At 32.0% G+C, this 23,368-nt stretch overlaps 1 long non-coding RNA gene across 1 annotated transcript; it reads left to right on the top strand.

Moving 5' to 3' along the window:
- Positions 1-1,014: 1,014 nt before the first annotated feature.
- On the top strand, positions 1,015-3,344 carry LOC108471415 (uncharacterized). Its single transcript, XR_008274033.1, has 3 exons — positions 1,015-1,368; positions 1,751-1,867; positions 2,626-3,344. It is a non-coding gene; the product is annotated as an uncharacterized LOC108471415 (long non-coding RNA).
- The last annotated feature ends 20,024 nt before the right edge of the window (positions 3,345-23,368 follow it).

Below are 23,368 nucleotides of genomic sequence, written 5' to 3' on the forward strand. Positions count from 1 at the left end.
CTGTAGCGATATTGTAGCGTGCGACAAAAAGAAAGCTAAACGAATTGCAATAGAGGTAAACGCCCATCCAAAGGGGCCTTAAGGCTTTTAAAATCCAATTGGTGGTTGAACCGGTTAAGCTATTGGTTTGTTGATTCAACCAGTTTGATCGATTCGACCAGTTCATCTAATTTGATTAAATAAATTATTAAAAATAAATAAAAATAAAATTTTAATTTAATCGGTCCGTACTAGTTCTTGAATCAACCAATCTAATACTTTTCTCTAAATAAATACTTCGACCAATTTTCGATTCAACCGATCTGATATAATTCAAAGTTTCTCCCATGTGTTTTTTCTTTTTTTATTTTAGAAATTTCTATAATTCCTTGTATTATTGATTGCCTTTTTTGGATTATATTTTCCACCCAAAGAAACAAAACCTGGCACTTAATTTGGCTCCAAAGGAAAGAAGAATTGAATAACAACTTAAAAGAAGAAATTGGTTTGCGCCATTCCTCTTAAGTTTTTATATAAAATTTTATAATAACTTTCTAATTTTTTATTTTTAGATTTTCTAAAATTGTTTAAATATTTAAAAGTTTCAAATTTTTAAAATATAAAAAATTATATATTTTAATATGCTTGTTGACCTGACCTATATATTGAGATTATGCCAAGTTTCATAAACTCATCGGTTGTTGAAAAGTCATATCATTACATTCCAACATTGTATCTAAAAAAATAAAAAAATAAAAAATATTATAGGGACTAGATTAAATTAATCTGAATAATTTAGTCTTTATATTATTAAAAAGAATTAAATAAGTTTAAATTATATAGAGAATTAATATTTATTATATAAATTTTTTGAAAATTATTATTATTTTAATTGTAGTTCAATTCTAAACAAAAATTATTTTATTTACAAAATCATAAAAACTTTAAAGATATTAACTCTGTTAAATAATAAATGTTAACTATATTCTAATTTAACTTTATCTAATCCTTTTTAATAGTATAATGACTAAGGCTGTGTTTGTTTACCTGTAAAATATTTTACAGAAAACATTTTCATTCTTTTCCGCTGTTTGTTTGGTGGAAAATGACTTCCTATTGTAAAATCATTTCAAAAACACATGAAAAAAAGCCCTTTATTTTAGGAAAACGTCTTACCATTTTCATTTGGTAAGACATTTTCCAAAAATTTTCTCCTCACCTGCAAACGAATCCCCTTCATTCCCACCCCGATTTAATGCTTGCCGCCAACCAACAACAGTTTTCAGCACCAATCGCTGGTGTGGATCTTTGATTTACCCCTTTTCACCTTTCGTTGTCAAAATCTGCACTGCACCAGTTGGCGATGGCATTCATCTTCATCTCTCGAAGGTAAGAAAGACTGAAACTTTCATGGATAGTTTACTGAAAAAAAAAAATGAAAGAAAAAAAACCAACTTAGAAGGCAGAAGAGGCCGTCCCAAAAATGAATTCTTTGGGAAACTGGCTCTGCTAATATTCTGTGAAGACCCAACCTGGATTCCCAAAGTTAGTAACAATGTAATAATTGGCAAAGAACTGGCCTTTAGCACCAAGTCTTTAATTCGACTATTACAGAAAATTGATATGAGAAAGAGTGAGAGAGAGATATATACCTTTTTCTAAGTATAATGTTTTCTTTTTCGCTAAGTTTTTCTTTGATGAACTGAATTTATGGCACAAGCACTTGTAAATATGATAAGCAACCCTGTCAATTCAACTGTTCCAATTGCAGCAGAGGTTTTCAAGAAGGCAAGGACATATGATGAAAAAAAGCTGTTTGGCGTCACTACCCTTGATGTAATTAGGGCTAAGACTTTCTACGCTGAGAAGGAAAAAGTAAACGTTGCAGGTTTGTTCAATTCTATGCTTAACAAAGGCCTCTTATAACAACCTCATTTCCTAGAATATACTGCTATAAAGGGGGAGAACAAAGGAAATAACTAGTTCACCTCTCTTCAATCACACTTTTTTTTAGAATTGCTGTTTCTGAAGAATAAGCGAAATTCTTAATTGAGGTAGCCCAGAAATCAAGTGTTTAAGTAGATTTCTTTTCTCCTTTATGAAAATCTTTTTGTCCAAAAGAAAGAGGTTGTTAAGAAAAAAGAGAATTTAATCGTTGATTTTAGCATAAGTTTACGTTTGTTTGTTGGTCTGTAGATGTATTTTGATTCAATTGAATAATAGTGTTTAATTTTGTGTCCTAGGTAATCACTCCCCTTTTTCATATGTTTTTGGATTAAATTTTATACCAAACATGTCAACTTGTTTTTCATGGCCTAATTTGCAAATTCAAACAGAGAAGTTAAGGAAAAAGATAATGAAAAAAGGAGGGTTATTTGTCATTCCACTTCAATTAAATGTTACTGGGTCTAAATATTCATATACATGGATGAGTTTAGTTCAAGAAAATGGATGGCATGTATTGCTTGATGCAACTGCATTAGGTGTTAAAGAAATGGAGACTTTAATGCTATCATTGTTTGACCCTGATTTCCATATTTGTTAATTTTTAAGAGTTTTTTGTGAAAACCCATCAGAGTTTTGCTGCTTGTTTATCAAGAAATCCATTGGTTTATCTGTTTTGAAATGTTCAACCACTAATGTTAGGATCGTGAGCCTTGTTCCACCATTGAAGCTTGAAACACCCAAAGGAAAGGCACCATTGTAGATTCAAGAACCAGCAACACCTTACAATGCAAGGCCTTGGACCATGCAGATTCATTAGGTCTTGTACTAATAAAAGTAGCAGAACAAGGACCTTGATTAACTAGTTGGTCAATGCATTGATGAGTCTCCAACATCCACATTCAAAAACTAGAATCCATGCTGTCAAAATCTATGGTCCAAAGGTAATGTTTGATCGAGGTCCAATAGTGGCTTTCAATGTATTTGATTGGAAAGGGGAAAGGATTGATCCTGCATTAGTGCAAAAACTGACTAATAGGAACAATATTTCATTGTGCATTGGGTGTTTACAACACATTTGGTTCAGTGTTAAACATAAATAAATGAAGGAAAAAGATGAGTTTCAGCCTGGGATAGATGTTACTGCTACAATTGGGTTCCTTACTAGTCTTGAAGACATTTATAAGCTTTGGGTATTTGTTTCAAGGTTCTTGGATGCTGATTTTTTAGAGAAAGAGAAATGAAGATATAAAGCTATTAATCAAAAAACAATTGAAATTTAGTCCAAGAACTTGTTAATTCTTTCCTTCTTTGTATATTATTGTCTGGTATGAACTTTAGTCCAAAAATTATGATCAGGTATCAAAATTTGTAATATTAATTGTGGTTTATCTGAAAAAGTGTGACGTTTATCTGAAAAAGTGTAAATAGACTTTGGTTGTTTTTAATTTATGACGGTTAATATTTTAGCTTAATAATTGAGTATTATTATATATTAAATTTGATTTATTTATTTATAAATAAATTATTGTAATATATGTAAAATAATTTAAAGTATAAATTTATTAATATATATAAATTTATTAATATATGTAAAACAACTTTTCCGAAAAATATTTTCAGGAAATTTGCCAAACAACAGAAAATATTTTACATAGATTCATCCAAACACCAGAAAAGTAAATTATTTCCAGAAAAGTAAATCATTTTCCAGAAATAATTTTCCGGAAAACATTTTACTGCCAAACAGACGGAGCCTAAATCGATCCATTTTGTAACACCTTGATACCCTATCAGATTGTTAGGTCCGAGCTACAAGGTACTACATTCGTTGTCGGAGCAACTATACAAACTTTGTGGAGTAAAAAATGGCGATCTGGATGTTGACTTTAATTCTCGGGGCTTCGATAAATGCCTGCACCTGCTCATGGAACAAACAACTGTATGTTGAGTGATAAAACTCAGTGGTCCTTTCATGATTCAAGATAATAAAACATAAAGTAACATTTATAACATGCTATGATACTTATAATATCAATGGCTACTAATACATATTCTATAATGTAACATAAGTATATAATCAAATACATATGAAGGTATACAACTATCAAGGCAAATTAATTCAACTATTATGTTCAATTACATAGACCAAAACTTATCTTAAGGCCTTTAGCTATCAATACAATTAAAAATTTAAAATATTCATAATCCACTCATTATGGCATTCAATATCAAGTTCATTTCATATCAAAATCCGCTTAACATATCATCCAAACCTCTTTCTAGAGTCTATCGACTCATTCGTATTCATTTCAGTACTATATTCTATTATTAATCTATTTCATTATTTTTTTAAAGTTTTACAATTTCAAATATAATGTTACGCTTGATAAAGCCCTAGTAAAATGAACTTGGATACATGGGTAAACTACACGACACCAGATAGCTTGTAAGAGCTTTAAATACACCACACTAGAGCACCAAAGTGCAAAGCCTATAAGCATCAAATGTATTCTCATATGCATATACATCCCTCTACCAAATCAAGGTCTCCGTAAAGACATATAATACTCGATGATTCGCAACAAATGTTGGATCATGATATAATCTATAATGATCTCCGTCTAATCATATATCTCGTACAAATGCACATAAAACCCTATTGGCATGCCAATCGTAACCTAGCTTTTTACTATGCTTACACAGACATCAATTATATATATAAGCATTTCCAGATCTGTAATCATCTTACTCGCATATTCATACCCTGTATTTGGTCACATATGCATTTTCGCACCTTGTACACTATTCTATAGCATAACAATTATTTTTCAATTTAGTATGTAACAGCCCAATTTTAACCCTATTTGGAACGGTGGTTTCGGGACCCCGAATCTGAGTTAAAATAATATTTAAATATTATTTTCTATGATTAAAATGTGTGAAGTTGCTTTTGTGAAAGTATCGTTTAAAAATTTTTGATGTTTGGAGGTCGATTGATGAAAAAGGGTTTAATCGCGTAAAATAAAAATTTAAGGGTTAATGTATAAGGGCCAAATTATGAATGTTTTTATACTATGGAATATTAAGGTTGCAATTTAGCCATAATTAGGAATTAGTGGCCAGCCAAAATGCATGAAATAGTAACTTGAATTGTTTATTATATATTATGACATTATGATATATTTTAATATATATTAATATATTATATTTGATAAAAGATGAAAGCGTTCATCTTTTTATTCTCATTTGGCCGAAACTAAGAGAAAGAAAAAGAAAGTCTAAGCTTTGGTATTTTCGGTCCTTGCATATTCAATTAGGTAAGTGATTTGAGTTCGGTTTTTATTAATTTTACGTTTTGAGATCGTTGTTATGAATATTATAAAGCCCATGCTTGAAATTTTGAAATTGATTATGTATTCATGAAGTGTCATTGTTAATAGTTTGATGAAATTTATGTTTGATGTTAAAAATAAGATAAATGTGTTAGATTAACATTTTTGGTATTGAATATTTTTTTGGTAATTTTGAGCATTTAGGGTTAAATTTTGAAAATATTAAATTGAAGGATTAGATTGTGAAATTAGTGAAATGGGAGGACTTATATAAGCCTAGTGAACATTCGGCCTTAGCATTGTACACGCAAATTCTTTATATTTTGTATTTTGTAAAAATTGGATTAAATTGTAAAAGTGCATAATGTTAGGGGTGATTTGGTAAATTGCTCAATTATGTGTATTTGGATTTAAATGAATAAAGTTTTATTTGAATGAGCTTAATTTGGAACTTTTTAGATCAAGAACCAAAAAGATCGGACGTGGATCAGGGAAAATCAAAAATCGTTGAGTAGTCAAACTCAATTGTCCGTCGATATCCGAGGTAAGTTATTAAGCAAATTTTTGAGTTGTTGATATAAATTTAAATCAAATTAAGCAGAAGAGCTGAATTGAATTACATGAAAGATTGATGTTGCCGAATTTAAAAGAAATTGATGAACTTAAATTGACGTGTATTGAGTAATAGAATTTAGGCACTAAGTGTGCGAGTGTAAACGATTACGGATGTGAATCTTGCACTAAGTGTGCGAATGTGGTTATTGAGCACTAAGTGTGCGAGTTTAAATATTAAGCACTAAGTGTGCAAATTGTATATATATTTTCCGAGTAAACATTGGCGCTAGGTGTGAGATTTATTTGAGTAGTTCAGAAATGGTTGAATGAATTAAAGCTTCAAATTTCTTGATGAATAACTATGATGTATAGCTCAAGTTTGTGCAGGTGAGCATCGATTCTATGTGATGAGTATTATAAATTGAAAGTATGTATAAAGATAGATTGGATTTAATGGCTTTGTGATCAAATATATTAATGTTATTCGATGATGAATGTTAAATGCATTGATTTTTTTTGTGTTTGTGAGTAATGTAGTATATTATGGTTGAGCAGATGCATATTGGGCATATGATTAATAAATTATTTTGAATGTGGTAAGATATTGATTAATTGATCTAGTAGCATGACTTAGTTAGATAATACTAGCCTATTAAATTTAATTTGGAGTTGTTGAAGCTTATAACTTACTAAGCTATGGTAGCTTACTTTGGATGTGTTTTTCTTGTCTCTATTTTATAGATTTTGGAAATGTTACGTGCTCGGGGATCGTTAGTAAAGTCATCCACACTATCTTCAATATTTTGGTACTTTTAAAAGTTGGTTCGGTACTTATGGCATGTATAAGCTAATAGCTCTTTTGGAGATGTTTAAATTTCATATATGTTTAATGGTTAAGTCATGCGAAAATGACTTAATTTACATGTTAAAGTTTGGTTATATTTGGTTGTGGTTTGAGTTTGCCTTTATTTGTGATGTCTAAATTATGTGCATTTGTTTATAGTAATGATCAATATGGTATGTATATGTTGTGGTAAGTGAGTTGTTTTATATGTTATTGGTTTATAATCGAAAATTTTACTTATAATTTGGTCAATTGTGGGTTGGATATTGATATTCGGTGTTAATGGCAAGCATGAATATGTTTTAAGCTTAGTGATTGGTATTTATATTTGGATTATTACCTACATGATTTTGCTATGTATATTGAATATATATATATATATATATATATATGGTTTTATATAGATGTTCAAAATGATTGAAATGGACATGGTTATTTTACTTAAACATTGATGACAAATGATGCACATTTGGTCTTGTTATAATCTTATTTCATGCGCATAAATTTTTGTTAAGTACTTATATATATACCTTATTTTGTTGAGTGAATATCAAGCATTGATGGCATTTGGTTTAACCTATTATTATTATTATTATTTTTTGAATTCGTAAAATGGTGAATTGACCTTGTTAGTAAGTATAAACAAATGAGTTGTTAAGTTTATATTTAAATTTGGCTTGGCAACATATTATTATACAGTTATAATTTACTATATGAATGTTCAAAGGTTGTTGTGATCGTTAGGTAATACCTCATAACCCCTCTAGCGGCAGAATCGGGTTAGGGGGTGTTACATTTAATTGGTATCAGAGCTACGGTTTAGCCGATTCTCTGACTAATTTAGCATGCTTAAGTCTAGCTATACATGCCATAAATTATACTGCGATAGTGTGATGACTCCTAACACTTGAAATGTGTTTTTCATATAGTAAATGGATCCTGATCCCGATCGAGCCGTAGCGGATGATGTCGAGAGTGTAGCGCCTACTCCCGTGCAAGGGACAGTGCTAATTGATTCTCGGCTGAATGCAAGTAACCATGACGACTGGGCTAAACAAGCCTTTTATAATGTGATGAACGAGTGGTTTACTCAATATATTCGGACAAATCCGGCTGTTCAACAACCCCTGAATTCGAATAACCCACCTCCGATACCTGTGGTATCTCCAACTATTGATCCTGTGAGATTAAATAAGCCCCCTGTTGATAAAATTCGAAAATACGGGGCCCAAGAATTTAGGGCCACAGATGACGACGACACTGAGAAGGCTGAATTTTGGCTCGATAACACTATCCGAGTATTTGAAGAACTATCATGTACTTCTGATGAGTGTCTAAAATGTGCCATGTCTTTGTTACGCGATTTTGCCTATCATTGGTGGAATACTTTGGTTTCAATTGTGCCAAAAGAGCGGGTCACCTGGGAATTCTTTCAGGCTGAATTCCGTAAGAAATATATCAGTCAAAGATTTATAGATCAGAAATGTAAAGAGTTTCTCGAGCTTAAACAAGGTCGCATGACTGTCACTGAATATGAACGAAAATTTGTGAGACTCAGTCGATATGCCCGAGAGTGCGTTTCAACTGAAGCTGCTATGTGCAAAAGATTTGAAGAAGGGCTGAATAAAGACATAAAATTGCTTGTTGGCATACTTGAAATTAAAGAGTTCGTAATACTTGTAGAACGAGCTTGCAAAGCTGAAGAGCTTGGAAAAGAGAAAAGAAAAGCTGAGTTCGAAGCTAGAGATTTTCGCAAAAGATCAACGAGTAAGACTTTTCAGTCGGCGTCAAAAAAGTTCCGAGATGATAGCAACAGATCTAAGACTACTGCCGGACTTTCTATACGAGATCGACCACCAGTGAGTTCACAAGCCATTTCGATTGCCAGTGTTGGTAATACTCGATCGAATAAACCCGAGTGTCAGCAATGTGGAAGACGTCATGTGGGTGAATGTTGTGGCAAATACAATAATAGAGTCTGTTATAGATGTGGTTCACGAGATCATTTCATTCGGGATTGCCCGGAGCCAACTGAGAAAGATAATGTTCAGAGTGTGAGACCAAGTGGCATTGTAGCTAGGGGTAGACCACCTAAGAACATGGGAGGTAGGAGTGGTACTCAGAAAGGGGCTTCGGACACAGCAGTTCGATCCGAGACTCGTGCACTTGCCCGAGCATATGCCATTCGCGGTCGAGAATAGGCCTCATCCCCTGATATTATTACCGGTATATTCACTCTCTATAATATTAGTGTAATTACTTTAATTGATCCCGGTTCAACTCATTCTTATGTGTGTGAAACATTAGTATCTAGTAAGACTTTACCTGTTGAGTCTACTGAGTTTGTGATTCGGGTATCAAACCCCCTGGGTCGATGTGTGTTAGTTGATAAAGTGTGTAAGAACTGCCCCTTATGATACGAGATTCATGTTTCCCAGCTGATTTAATGCTATTGCCGTTTGATGAGTTTGATATAATTCTGGGAATGGATTGGTTAACAGTACATGATGCAATAGTGAATTGTAAAAGAAAGACTATTGATTTGCGGTGCCAGAATGATGAGATAATTCGAATTGAGTCTACTGATCTGAATGGTTTACCAGCAGTGATATCTTCTGTATGGGCTCGGAAGTATGTGAGAAAGGGTTGCGAAGCTTACCTTGCGTATGTGCTTGATAGTAAAGTAATTGAAAAAAAGATTGAATCTGTACCAGTGGTGTGCGAGTATCTGGATGTGTTCCCTGAAGAATTACCGGGATTGCCTCCTATTCGAGAGGTAGAGTTTGGTATTGAGTTAGTACCGGGGACGACTCTGATTTCGATTGCTCCGTACCGAATGAAACCTACTGAATTAAAAGAATTGAAAGCCCAATTACAGGAGCTGACAGATAGAGGTTTTGCGCGACCGAGTTTCTCTCCTTGGGGTGCACCAGTTTTATTTGTGAAAAAGAAGGATGGAACTATGAGAATGTGCATTAATTATCGACAACTCAATAAAGTAACCATAAAGAATAAATATCCGTTGCCACGCATTGATGATTTGTTCGATCAATTAAAGGGAGCTTCGGTGTTTTCAAGAATAGATTTGAGATTAGGTTACTATCAGTTGCGAGTTAGAGATTCTGATGTGCCTAAGACTGCTTTTCGAACGAGATACGGACATTATGAGTTTTTGGTGATGCCGTTCGAACTTACTAACGCACCTGCTATTTTCATGGATTTGATGAACCAGATTTTCAAACAGTACTTAGATCGGTTTGTGGTTGTGTTTATTGATGATATATTGATTTACTCTCGTGATGAAATCGAGCATGCCGAGCACTTGAAATTGGTATTACAGACTTTGCGAGATAAACAGTTGTATGCAAAGTTCAATAAATGTGAGTTCTGGTTATACGAGGTTAGCTTTTTGGGGCATGTGGTTTCGGCATCGGGAATACGGGTTGATCCGAGTAAGATTTCAGCTATACTTGATTGGAAGCCCCCGAGAAATGTTTCAGAAGTTCGAAGTTTTCTAGGACTTGCTGGTTACTACAGGCGATTTGTAAAAGGTTTCTCGATGATTGCAACTCCGATGACAAAGCTAATTCAAAAAGATATTAGATTTGAGTAGACAGAAAGGTTTCAGAACAGCTTCGACCAATTGAAAACTTTGTTGACTGAAGCTCCAGTGCTTGTTCAACCAGAATCGGGTAAAGAGTTCGTTATCTTTAGTGACGCATCCTTGAATGGTTTGGGTTGTGTTCTAATGCAGGAAGGCAAAGTTGTAGCTTATGCCTCAAGACAGTTAAAGCCACACGAAAAGAACTATCCGACACACGATCTCGAATTGGCCGCTATAGTATTTGCTTTGAAGATATGGCGTCATTATTTGTTCGGTGAAAAATGTCATGTTTATTCTGATCATAAAAGTCTCAAATATTTGATGACTCAAAAAGATTTAAATTTGAGACAACGACGATGGTTAGAGTTGCTTAAAGATTACGAGCTTGTGATTGATTATCACCCGGGAAAGGCTAATGTGGTTGCTGATGCCCTAAGTCGAAAATCACTGTTTGCTCTGCGTACAATGAATGCAGATATGGCTCTGACTGACGATGGTGCAATTATAGCAGAATTAAAAGCGAAACCGTTATTTGTTCAACAGATTTGCGAAGCTTAAAAGGTTGATGATGACTTAATAACAAAAAGGAATCATTGTGATTCAATCTTGACTCGAATTTCAGGTTGATCTTGAGGATGTTTGCGGTTCAGAAACTGAATATGTGTACCAAAAGATCCTGAATTGATTCAGATGATTTGTAATGAAGCTCATAATAGTAGATTGTCTATTCATCCGGGTAGCACGAAGATGTATAATGATATGAAACAATACTACTGGTGGCACGGTATGAAAAGAGATATTTCAGACTTTGTGTCGAAATGTTTGATATGTCAGCAAGTAAAAGGTGAGCATCAAATACCATCGAGATTACTTCAGCCGATTATGATACCTGAATGGAAATGGGATCGAGTTTCGATGGATTTTGTATCTGGTTTACCATTAACACCGAGCAAGAAAGATGCAATCTAGGTTATTGTTGATAGATTGACGAAGTCGGCTCACTTTATTCCGGTCCATACAAATTACTCGCTCGATAAGCTAGCTGAATTATATATTTTTCAGATTGTACGATTACACGGGGTACCTATTTCTATTATTTCGGATAGAGACCCGAGGTTTACATCGCGGTTTTGGAAGAAACTGCAAGATGCACTAGGTAATAAATTATATTTTAGCACTGCTTTGCACCCCCAGACGGATGGTCAGTCTGAACGAATCATTCAAATACTTGAGGATATGTTGAGATGTTGTGTTCTCGAGTTCGAGGGTACGTGGGAAAGATACTTGTCCCTGATCGAATTTGCGTACAATAATAGCTTTCAGTCGAGTATCAAGATGGCACCTTATGAAGCTTTGTATGGTCGTAAATGTCGTACACCTTTGTACTGGACCGAGCTCTGTGAGAACAAGATATTCGGGGTTGATTTGGTGAAAGAGACTGAGCAAAAAGTAAAAGTGATCCGTGAAAGTTTGAAAGCAGCATCAGATCGTCAGAAATCATATACGGATTTAAAGCGAAAAGACATAGAATTTCAGATAGGTGACCGAGTATTTTTGAAAGTCTCGCCGTGGAAGAAAATACTTAGATTTGGTCGCAGAGGCAAGTTGAGTCCGAGATTTATTGGGCCGTATGAGATTGTAGAGCGGATTGGGCCGGTTGCGTATAGATTACAGTTGCCACCTGAGTTAGAAAAGATCCACAATGTTTTTCATGTTTCGATGCTTCGATGGTATAGATCCGACCCTTCTCATGTAATTAGTCCATCCGAGATTGAGATTCAGTCCGATTTAACTTATGAAGAAGAACCGATCCGTATTCTGGCTCACGAAGTAAAAGAGTTGAGGAATAAGAAAATCTCATTGGTGAAAGTGCTATGGCATAAGCATGGGGTTGAGGAAGCAACTTGGGAGCTTGAGGATTCAATGAAAGAACGTTATCCAAACCTATTCATCGGTAAGATTTTCGGGGACGAAAATCCCTAAGGGAGGGAGAGTTGTAACAGCCCAATTTTAACCCTATTTGGAACGGTGGTTTTGGGACCCCGAATCTGAGTCAAAATAATATTTAAATATTATTTTCTATGATTAAAATGTGTGAAGTTGCTTTTGTGAAAGTATCGTTTAAAAATTTTTGATGTTTAGAGGTCGATTGATGAAAAAGGGTTTAATCGCGTAAAATGAAAATTTAAGGGTTAATGTATAAGGGCCAAATTATGAATGTTTTTATACTATGGAATATTAAGGTTGCAATTTAGCCATAATTAGGAATTAGTGGCCGCCAAAATGCATGAAATAGTAACTTGAATTGTTTATTATATATTATGACATTATGATATATTTTAATATATATTAATATATTATATTTGATAAAAGATGAAAGTGTTCATCTTTTTATTCTCATTTGGCCGAAACTAAGAGAAAGAAAAGAAAGTCTAAGCTTTGGTATTTTCGGTCCTTGCAAATTCAATTAGGTAAGTGATTTGAGTTCGGTTTTATTAATTTTACATTTTGAGATCGTTGCTATGAATATTATAAAGCCCATGCTTGAAATTTTGAAATTGATTATGTATTCATGAAGTGTCATTGTTAATAGTTTGATGAAATTTATGTTTGATGTTAAAATAAGATAAATGTGTTAGATTAACATTTTTGGTATTGAATATTTTTTGGTAATTTTGAGCATTTAGGGTTAAATTTTGAAAATATTAAATTGAAGGATTAGATTGTGAAATTAGTGAAATGGGAGGACTTATATAAGCCTAGTGAACATTCGCCTTAGCATTGTACATGCAAATTCTTTATATTTTGTATTTTGTAAAAATTGGATTAAATTGTAAAAGTGCATAATGTTAGGGGTGATTTGGTAAATTGCTCAATTATGTGTATTTGGATTTAAATGAATAAAGTTTTATTTGAATGAGCTTAATTTGGAACTTTTTAGATCAAGAACCAAAAAGATCGGACGTGGATCGGGGAAAATCAAAAATCGTTGAGTAGTCAAACTCAACTGTCCGTCGATATCCGAGGTAAGTTATTAAGCAAATTTTTGTGTTTTTGATATAAATTTAAATCAAATTAAGTAGAAGAGCTGAATTGAATTACATGAAAGATTGATGTTGCCGAATTTAAAAGAAATTGATGAACTAAAATTGACGTGTATTGAGTAATAGAATTTAGGCACTAAGTGTGCGAGTGTAAACGATTATGGATGTGAATCTTGCACTAAGTGTGCGAATGTGGTTATTGAGCACTAAGTGTGCGAGTTTAAATATTAAGCACTAAGTGTGCAAATTGTATATATATTTTCCGAGTAAACATTGGCGCTAGGTGTGAGATTTATTTGAGTAGTTCAGAAATGGTTGAATGAATTAAAGCTTCAAATTTCTTGATGAATAACTATGATGTATAGCTCAAGTTTGTGCAGGTGAGCATCGATTCTATGTGATGAGTATTATAAATTGAAAGTATGTATAAAGATAGATTGGATTTAATGGCTTTGTGATCAAATATATTAATGTTATTCGATGATGAATGTTAAATGCATTGATTTTTTTGTGTTTGTGAGTAATGTAGTATATTATGGTTGAGCGATGCATATTGGGCATATGATTAATAAATTATTTTGAATGTGGTAAGATATTGATTAATTGATCTAGTAGCATGACTTAGTTAGATAATACTAGCCTATTAAATTTAATTTGGAGTTGTTGAAGCTTATAACTTACTAAGCTATGGTAGCTTACTTTGGATGTGTTTTTCTTGTCTCTATTTTATAGATTTTGGAAATCGTTACGTGCTCGGGGATCGTTAGTAAAGTCATCGACACTATCTTCAATATTTTGGTACTTTTAAAAGTTGGTTCGGTACTTATGGCATGTATAAGCTAATAAGTCTTTTGGAGATGTTTAAATTTCATATATGTTTAATGGTTAAGTCATGCGAAAATGACTTAATTTACATGTTAAAGTTTGGTTATATTTGGTTGTGGTTTGAGTTTGCCTTTATTTGTGATGTCTAAATTATGTGCATTTGTTTATAGTAATGATCAATATGGTATGTATATGTTGTGGTAAGTGAGTTGTTTTATATGTTATTGGTTTATAATTGAAAATTTTACTTATAATTTGGTCAATTGTGGGTTGGATATTGATATTCGGTGTTAATGGCAAGCATGAATATGTTTTAAGCTTAGTGATTGGTATTTATATTTGGATTATTACCTACATGATTTTGCTATGTATATTGAATATATATATATATATATATATATGGTTTTATATAGATGTTCAAAATGATTGAAATGGACATGGTTATTTTACTTAAACATTGATGACAAATGATGCACATTTGGTCTTGTTATAATCTTATTTCATGCGCATAAATTTTTGTTAAGTACTTATATATATACCTTATTTTGTTGAGTAAATATCAAGCATTTATGGCATTTGGTTTAACCTATTATTATTATTATTATTATTATTATTATTATTTTGAATTAAGTAAAATGGTGAATTGACCTTGTTAGTAAGTATAAACAAATGAGTTGTTAAGTTTATATTTAAATTTGGCTTGGCAACATATTATTATACAGTTATAATTTACTATATGAATGTTCAAAGGTTGTTGTGATCGTTAGGTAATACCTCATAACCCCTCTAGCGGCAGAATCGGGTTAGGGGGTGTTACATAGTACATATATAATTTCTCGGTCAAATTTTCAATCACAACCCCATTTCATCATCAAACACACACATTTCATATTATAAGATATATTTCGATATAATTTTTCTATCACATATCATATTTAAGTATTTCATATAATTTCCCATTTTATTCATTTTAGTCATCTATCTTGATGTTTCATATAAAATTCAATCAAAACATTTCATATTATCATAATAGACCCACCTCAATGATTCAACAATCAATAAACATGCATATAAAATAAAATAGTTCTATCTTGAATCATAAAAGTACAAACTAAGGTTTTGTCTATTACTCGCTGACGATTTTTGCTTTTCCTTTTCATATCGGATGTTTAATGTTTCGTTAGCTACGAATAATTCTTGGAACATACCATACAATCAATTTCCAACCAAATAAGAATCAAATACCAAATTACACAAATTTTACAATTTATTCAATTTAATCCCTAAAACCGGGACAAGCATAACTTTCAATTTAGAGCCTTAAATTAGAATTTGGTTTCACTATGAATGATTACGGACCTTCTATTTTCTATCCCTACCAACAATTGATGAAAGTTTTGCATTTTATTCAATTTGGTCATTAATGTACGAAACTAACAATAAGCTTTTCAATTTAGTCTTTTTTTATATACTAAGCTTAATTTCTAATAATTTCACACCAACTTGATATACAGACTATATATTTTTCTTAGTTTGTATTTGAACTATTGATGTTGTATCTTTGGTCTCTTTTGAGCAGTATTACTAGGCACTTCACCAAGCTATTTAATATGATGAAAGCTAGCCAAGAATGAATTTTGGATTTCTGAATGAGGGTTAGCATATTTTATTTTCTATTTATAATCAAGGATTAAAGGGTTTTCGCCAATGTTTGTTTTGACATTGTTTATTCGTATGAAACTTATTTCCGCATAGAGTATGCTTTTAAAGCTTATGTGTCGTTTAATATTACAAGTTAACGCCACAGTTTGTTGAGAAGTCCATCAAACTTAAGGTGTTGGAATTTTTAAATATTTTTTCGGTCCAATTTGTTTTAAATTGTGACATTTTATACCCGGATTCAACGACTGGGTGGGGTGTAGGGTGTTACAGTTCCTTTAAAATCAGCTTTTTACAAGATAAGTGACCTGAAAACACATATATATTTAGTCTCATGCAACCAAAACATCAACTTACAAAATGATACCAAGTGAAAATGTGCCAAAATGGTAGACTCTAAAAACATTACCTATCAAAACTAATTTCAATGATTTATACTTGAAAAACCAACCAAAAACTATTAAAATGCATAATCTTTAACATTAAGACTCCAAACCAACTATATGAACATATCTAAACATAATTTCTAAACATTTGCATAAGATCATGTCATGTACAACTTAACCATTTAAAACATTTAACTAGAAGTCCTTAGGTACATGCCACAAAACCAAACCGAACCAACTATACAAACTTTGTTGAGTCTAAAATGACGATCTAGATGCTAACTTTAATTTCTAGGGCTTCGAGAAATACTTGCACCTGCACATGGAACAAACAATCGTACTTTGACCGAAAAAGCTCAGTGGTACTTTCATTATTCAAGATAATACAAAATAAAGTAACATTTATAACATGTTATGATACTTGTCGAAACCCATTTTTTAAAATCGAGTTTTTATTTTAAAATGAAAATGGAGTCACCACCAATCATTGTTATTTAGGTGTGTGATTGGATCACCTCAAAACTTGATCATTTTAATAAAATGTTAGATTTATTAAAACAATGTTTTTCGGTCTACAAAAATCTAGAAAATGGGTTTGAGAGTCGATTACGTACGAGGAAGGGTTAACACCCTCGAGATGCCCAAAATTGGTACCTAATTGATTGCTTGATGCCTTGGTGTTGAGAATGGAAAATTTGAAGAGAAATTAAACTACGATTCCTCTTTGCATGTTTGCTTGCTGTTCTTTAAAACCATTTAGTTAAATTAAATTTTACGAAAAGACCTTATTATGAGTTAGTCAAGAAGAAAAGATCATGCCTCGTGAGTTAGGACACGATGCTTTGAATCCTCTAAAACAAGAATAATCACCATTTGATCTTTATTTAAATCTCGTTTGTTATTTTTTTAAATTAAATAAATAAATAAACAAATAGGGTATTCGATTACATTAGTTTTTGAAAGATACCATACTCGTAAGTTAGGAGTACAACTCCTCGAATCCCAAAAATAATAAACATTGCCTCGGTTTGAAATATTTCCTATGCATTATGTAAAACGAATGTAAATTTTAAAATGATATACATTTATTTAGGCAAAGTAAAAATGATAAATACATTGTAGTATGGCCCATGGAATGGTGATAGCAAAATAAAATGAAATAGTCATGTAGGTAAAAAAAATGAAATGATGATATTAGGATAATAAGTAAAGAAATAGAATAAAATAAAATAAATGAAAAAATAAATAAAAGAAGCATGTTGGTAAATAATAATGCAACTATAATAATAAGAATAATGGTTTATAATAATAATAGCGACAATCATATCGTAACTACTATCATAATAATAATATGAGTAGATAAAATAATAACAACAAGGATAACATAAATATAAAATGTATAAATAAAAGGATATATAAATGACATAAAATTTTAAATACTAAAATAAATAATAAAGTAAATAAAGTGGAAAAATTAACCAAAGAAGGAATTAAATTGAAATTTAAGAGAAACTTAAAGCATAAATCACAAAATAAATAAAGAAAATGGAATAAAGGACAAAATTTAAAATATAACAAAACTAACAGCCTAAATTATAAAGAAACAGAACTTAAAGGACTAAATCTAAATAAGATAGAAAACTTTAGGGGTCAAATGACAATTATCCCCATCACATTGACACATGTCGCTCCCCAGAGGATTCACAATGAGCGAAGGGACTAAATTGCATAAGAATTTAAATTATGGGGTAAGAATTAAAACAAATAAAAAAGAACAGGACTAAATTAAAAAGATGGAAAAAAGGGAAGGGCCAAAGCTGAAAATATCCCTTCCCCCTCAAAAACACGCCGATCCTAGGGGGATTCGGGTTGGGTCATCGGGTCGGTCTTGAAACAATGCTGTTTTGGTGTGTGAAAATTATGCCCAAAACGACGTCGTTTTATAGGGTTATATAAGTACAAAAAATGTTTAAAAAATTCATTTTATTGCAGTTTCAAAAAAAAAAACTTCCTTTTTTTTCTCTGAAGGCTCCCTTAAGCTGCCCATGGAGGCCTTCGTTGTCCTGCCATGGCTACCGATCATCGGCGACAGCGGCCATCGCCTCCGGTGGCCGGAGTAAAAAAAAAAATTGCCATTTTTAGCTGTTCTTTACCCCTCTTGGCCCCTTTTCTCCCTTTTAGTCCCAACTTAAAATATAACGTCGAAAACCCGACGATGTTTTTTAGAAACCTTTCAGTTTCTTTCTCTAACGAAGCTTCGATGATATTGTCTTTCATCGAAGACAGTGACCTTAGTCTCGCACGGCAAAAAAAAAAGGGTACGACGTAGGTAAGAAATGAATTTATTTCTATTTCACACAAAAAATAAAATAAAACTACCTTTTTTACAACTTGATGTTGTTTTTTTGTATATTTCTCTATTTTTTTTGTATCCGATTGCTTCATGTCTAGAAAAATACATTTTGAATCTGACTTTTATAGTTGATTATACATATTTTCTTTTATTTTTTCTTCCATCTGTTGTTTTTTATACTATTTATTTCTACTGTTTTGTCCTCTTTTTTTCTTTTTTTTTGCAAGTCGCGGTGGAGGGTCAACGACGAGGGGAGACCCTTGCCTTTCTGTTTTGGTGCAATGGTGGTAGGGACGCGTTAGGCCTCGAGATGAGGGGCCTCGGGTGGCATGCCTGCGAGGGGAAGAGCAGCACCAGGAACTCTAGGGTTTCTGGCTTTCTAAAAAAAATTTAAGTTATTGGGCCACTGGACCTTTAAGGTTTTTTGGGCTGTTGGGCTTGTAATTTGGGTAGTGGATTTTGTTTATATTCGGGCTTGTAATTTGGGCTGGCATGTTTTGTAATTGGACTTTTTATTTATTTTTGGTTTTATTTATTTTTTCTATTTAGTTTCTGTTTGGGCCGGACAAAATTGGGCCCTTACAATACTTATAATCTCAATGCCTACTAATACATATTCTGTATTGTAACATAAGTATATAATCAATTACATATGAAGGTATACAATTATCAAGGTAAACTAATTCAACTATTATGGCAAAAGAATGATCTAATCCAATTATATATACCAAAACCTATCTTAAGGCCTTAGTTATCAATACCAATTCACAATTTTAAACATTAATAATCCATTCATTATGACATTCAATATCAAGTTCATTTCGTATCAAAATTCATTTAAAATATCATTCATTTCGTATTGAAATTCATTTAAGATATCATTCGAACCTCTTTCTAGAGTCTATTGACTCATTCGTATTCATTTTGGTACTATATTATATTATCTATTTCATTTTGTAAATTTTTACAATTTCGAATATAATGTTACGCTTGATGAATCCCTAGTAAAATAGACTCGGATACATGGGTAAACTACACCATACCAGATAGCTTTTAAGAGCTTTAACTACACCACACTAGAGCATCGAAGTGCAAAGCTCATAGGCATAAAATGCATTCTCATATGCATATAAATCCCTCCACTACACAAAGATCCTCGTGGAGACATATAATACTTGATGATTCGCAACAAATGCTAGATCCTGACATAGCCTGTAATGATCCCCTTATAACCACATATCTCGTACAAGTGCACATAAAAACCTATTGGCATGACAGTCATATTCTAACCTTTTACTATGTTTACACATGCATCTATTATATATATAAGCATTTCCACACTTGATATCATCTTACTCGCATATTCATACATTGTACTACATATACCAAAACCTATCCTAAGGCCTTTAGCTATCAATACCAATAAAAAATTTAAAATATTTATAATCCATTCATTATGACATTCAATATCAAGTCCATTTCGTATCAAAATCCATTTAACATATCATCCGAACCTCTTTCTGGAGTCTATTGACTCATTCATATTCATTTTGGCACTATATTTTATTATTAATCTATTTCATTATCTTTTTTAAGTTTTCCAATTTCAAATATAATGTTATGCCCGATAAAACCCTAGTAAAATGGGCTTGGATACATGGGTAAACTACACGATAAGATAACTTGTAAGAGCTTTAACTACATCACACTAAAGCACTGAAGTGCAAAGCCTGTAGGCGTCAAATGCATTCTCATGTGAATATACATCCCTCCACTACACCAAGGTCTCTGTAGAGACATATAATACTCGATGATTCACAACAAATGTTAGATCTCGATATAACTTGTAACAATCTTCATATAATCACATCTCCCGTACAAGTGCACATAAAACCCTATTGGCATGCCAGTCATATCCTAACCTTTTACTATGTTTACACGAGCATAAATTATATATATAAAAATTTCCTTACTTGATATCATCTTACTCGCATATACATACCCTGTATTTGGTCACATATGCATTTTTGCACCTTGTACACTGTTTTATAGCATAACAATTATTTTTCAATTTAGTACATATATCATTTCTCGGTCAAATTCACAATCACAACCCCATTTCATCATCAAACACACATATTTCATATTATAAGATATATTTCGATATAATTTTCATATCACATATCATAATTTAAGTATTTCATATAATTTCTCATTTTATTCATTTTAGTCCTCTATCTTGATGTTTCATATCAAATTCAATCAAAACATTTCATATTATCATAATAGACTCACCTCAATGATTAAAAAATCAATGAACATGCATATAAAATCAAATATTTTTATCCTGAATCATAAAAGTACAAATTGAGGTTTTGAACGTCACTCTTCGACAATTTTTGCTTTTCCTTTCTCTCTCGATTGTTCGGTGTTGTCGTTAGCTACGAATAATCATAAAACATATCATGCAATCAATTTCTAGCAAAATCATAATTAAATACCAAATTACATAGATTTTTTAATTTATTCAATTTAGGCCCTAAAACCTGGAAAAGCATAACTTTCAATTTAGGACTTCATATTAGAATTTGATTTCACCATGACTCATTAGGGACCTTCTATTTTCTATCCTTACCAACAATTTATGAAAATTTTTTATTTTATTCAATTTGGTCCCTAATGTATGAAAATAACAATAAAGCTTTACAATTAAGTCCTTTTTATACACTAAGCTTAGTTTCTAACAATTTCACACCAATTTGATTAAATTCTCAACAATCAAAACTTTTAAAAACTTTAACAGTTTTACAAATTAGTACATGGGCTAGCTAAATCAAGCTCCCACTGTAACACCCCAAACTTGGCCTAGATGTTATGGTTAGATCTGCAGATGTTACGTAAATTCGATTGAAAATTCAAGATTCATTTATTTTGAAAATACGTCGTATGCTCCTATTACCCCAAAATTTTGTTATTCAAAAACATATCTTAGATGTTTTATAATAAACATTGTTTGTTTTCATTTTCTAAAACGTATAGCTTTGTAGTGGAAATTCTTAGAAAGTCAATTTTTGGTAAAACACAGTTTGTTATTTCGAAATCCGTTGTTTTGCAGGAAAATGAACATTGTCAATAAAATGCTTTAAACTGATCATGCGAAAATCAAAAATAAAGTCCAAAACCAAAACAGCCCAAAATTTACAAAACTCTCAAACCCAAATTTAGATAAATTTAATTTACAAAAATATTGTTATGACCGAGCTCCTGTCGCACTAACCCGCCCAAGTTTGAGAGTTACCTGAAAGTGATAGACAAATAGAATATGAGTTTTTGAAACTCAGTGTGCAACATATTGTATAGAAATCAAACAAATATATTTATAGGTATACAATTCAGAAACAGAATTTATTAGAGCATAATAGATGCAGATACAAATAATCTTACTGCCATCTGCCACACACCATCTCTGACCATCCCAACACACCACGTAAGGTATTATATACCCATCTAGCCCTACACATTGTTTAGTGTCAGTATGACACTTTTTAGATTACTTATAACTGAGCTACCAGTGTATTAGGCGATTCATTGCCATTTACAGAAACATATATATGTAGCTGAGCCACAAAATACAACAAGTTATTACACTACCCACACTCCCTCCATATATCAAATCTTATCCCAGATGCAAATGCAGTACTAACATATATCAGATATATTTACTATGTACATGCTTACAATGACAGATACCGAACATATATAACGTTTTTCATATTAAACATGGCATATTATAGATTTTACACATCTCATATTACTTCAAACATACGCATTTATATCCAATTTACACTAACAGATGATCAAAATTCATGTTTTAAAGCTTATTTATTAACATAATGACCCTACGATTGGTTTTACAATTGATCCAAATGATGTTTATGGCCCTAGGGAAAAAATCAAAAAATTTGGGCCTACACGGTCTCACATTCGCCTGTGTGGCCCATACAAACCAAATATCCCAGATCATGTGTCTCACACAGTCCAGTACATGGCCGTGTGGCATCGACTGTGCAATTTTTCTATTTTTACCGTTTGCTATTTTTCATGTTTTTTTGTTAACACCTTGATTGATTTTGACATAATCCAAGAATTTAGTAATCTAATACCTAATTGACAAAAAACAGGAATCAATTAACATGTTCCTTAACCTAATCTAATCGCGAAATCGACAACCATAAAGGCCAATCTATGCCAATTGAAGTTCCAACACAACATTAAGTGACTTACCCCAAACCCAATTCTTTTGCTGGAAACAAACAAAAATGTTAAAAAAACAAAAAAAAAAAAACAAAATGGAAATAATGGGAAAACACAAGGAATTGGGAATTTTGGCAAATAGAAAAAGAAAAAGAAAATAAATTAAATTAATAAATTAAAATTAAAATTAAAATAATAAAAAGAATATCAAAATAAAAATATCTTTAATAAACTAAAACAATCTCAAACCAGCTTGATATTCTGATAGCTTATCATATTTTTCTCTTACAAAGTTTAATTAGACCACAACCATTACATGTTGATTCAACCAAAAATAGAAAAAAATATTTTTAATTTGCTCACATAAGGATTCAAATACAAGACCAAAGCGTGAATTAACACCTTACCACTAAACCAACAGACTCATTCTAATACAAGTTGAATGAAAATAATATTTAAGCCCAACGAACAGAAATAAGGCTAGGAGTAAAAATAATTGAATTTCCCAAAAAGTAAGATTTGAACCCAAGACTCTAAACACACAATCAAAGCTCCTAGCCACTAAAGTAGATACTTAATTAATGAC

Source organism: Gossypium arboreum, chromosome 11 (genome assembly GCF_025698485.1).
Source record: "Gossypium arboreum isolate Shixiya-1 chromosome 11, ASM2569848v2, whole genome shotgun sequence".
Classification (NCBI taxonomy): domain Eukaryota; kingdom Viridiplantae; phylum Streptophyta; class Magnoliopsida; order Malvales; family Malvaceae; genus Gossypium; species Gossypium arboreum.